We start from the raw sequence: 2,285 nt of genomic DNA, 5'->3' as shown, positions 1-2,285 counted from the left end.
CGCTGTAAGCATTTTAAGGACAGGAACCCTCTTAGACAGTTCTTCTTCCATCATCTCCCTAGCACCTTAGTCCTTAGTACACAAGAAACTCAAAATGGCCTGGGTAGTTTTGGATGGGGTGAAGTTAAAGAAGGACATTCCAGGAGGGATGAAAATATGACCTGACATGGAGAGATCAGTGTATGGTTCCTGGGAAAGAAGACAGTGAAGTGAAGTATTGAGGGAAAGAGCAACTTCTAGAAAAGTTTAGGCAACAGTAAAGATAAGAAACCAGGGAAGACATCCTGGGAGGAACAAGGAGAGCTGGAACAGAGATAAGCTTGGAAACACTCTCTGATAAAAATGTTGGGAACCTTCCTTATCATCTGACATAAATTGGGGATTCAACCAATATTAGTTTAACAATTGTCTGACTTAAGGACTTATATGTTTGGCTTAAAATAGACAGCAGAAATGGCCTCACAAGAAAATTCCCTCTTTCAGGCATAGCTTCACAAAGGAATAGTATAAGTGTCTGGTATTCAATAACCATGGAATGATATTAAAAATACATATTGAGATTATAAGACACTTGGCAGGGATGGGTGACAGTCACACTGTCCATCACTGTGATGCGTTGGTCAATGCTTCCATTATTGCTGAGCAGATCAAAAGGCATGCTTTTGTGAGTCAGCTGACATCTTCTCTGAATATCTGGAGTTCTTGAGGATATCATGTCTTGCCCTAAAAGAAAAATTATTGCATATTGATGAGATCAGTGATACAAAAGTATTTAGTATTTTTAACAAAATTTATTTATTTTATCTATTTATTATTGGCTACGTTGGGTCGTCATTGCTGTGCGTGGGCTTTCTCTAGTTGTGGTGATCAGGGGCTACTCTTCGTTGCAGTGCATGGGCTTCTCACTGCAGTGGTTTCTATTGTTGCGGACCATGGGCTCTAGGCGCGCAGGCTTCAGCAGTTGTGGCACGTGGGCTCAGTAGTTGTGGCTCACGGGCTTAGTTGCTCCGCAGCATGTGGGATCTTCCTGGGCCAGGGCTCGAATCTGCATCCACTGCATTGGCAGGTGGATTCTTAACCACTGCACCACCAGGGAAGTGCTGTATTTAGTATTTTTAAAACAAACATTGTGGCAGGGTGACATATTAAGAATTTAATGTAGTAATCATCTGATAATTTCTTTTTCCATTTTACTTGAAGCATTAGCAAAAGAGTAAAAAGGTGATTTTTTCTGCCCAGTTATTGGAAGGAAAACCAGGATAATTTGTGTTCTCCATTTTTCACTGGAGAATTGAAAATGTGTGTGTGTGTGTGTGAGTTTGTGTCCTGAAGCCAACTCTTTCTCTCCCCCTACCCTCATCTTTGTTAGGGAAGCCTACGTGCAAGGAGAGCAGTTAGCTTGGATTGTCTCAGAAATGGGATGACGATTTTTTGCTTCAGGTTCAAGAGAGGAGGAATAGTCTGTCATTTGGGGATGTTGAATCTCCACGACTGCGACAAGAGATGGGGTTTGGTTTCAAGGGTGTGTGATAAAGCACCCCAATGTGACAGGTACTCAGATGGGGTTTCCGGCATGGAAGGCAACCACTGTGGACACAGCCATGATGGCTGTGGTCCTGGGAGAAGCAGTAAAGGCCTGCATGATTGGACTTGTTGTCGCTGGAGAAAGCCATGGTGAGGAGAAATTCTCCAGCTGCCCAGAACTGCCCAATGAATAGTTGACAGAGTTCATCAGCAGTATCCTGAACGTGAGGAACAAGAGAAATGAATATCATCATCATAGAATAAGGATTGGGTCCTTCCTCATTTCCCAGAACCATGAGGAACAAGTAGAGAAAGTCAGGAAACCCCAATAACAACTGACCCTGGACATCTCACCAACTTTGCAAGTGGTGTCTTGGCGCTAAATTAAAAAAAAAAGAAATACAGCATTTCCTGAGGCTTGAATGTGGTGGGGCATTCATAACTCATATGGGACTATTAATATTTTAATGAATTTTACTAGCATCTATTTCTTTTACGGAATATTGCTTGAAACAAGACACAGTTGGGGATACTGTAGTGTAGGGGTTTCTCTAGCATCCAGACACTCTCTAATAGCCCCACCACACTTGCACGTGGACTTGGCCCTTGTATCACCTTTCTCTGAGCCGCAGACCCTCACCTGGATGCTTTTCCTTCCTTGCTGGAGAAGTGAGGAGATGACGTGAATGCATGGGAGTGAGAGATGTCTGTAAAAGACTGTGATTTTATGGTTCCCTTTTCTTTTACCTTCTTGTCATGTC

Source organism: Hyperoodon ampullatus, assembly GCF_949752795.1.
Source record: "Hyperoodon ampullatus genome assembly, chromosome: 14".
Lineage (NCBI taxonomy): Eukaryota > Metazoa > Chordata > Mammalia > Artiodactyla > Ziphiidae > Hyperoodon > Hyperoodon ampullatus.
The sequence above is the reverse complement of the archived record's forward strand: the minus strand, read 5'-3'. Positions refer to the sequence as shown.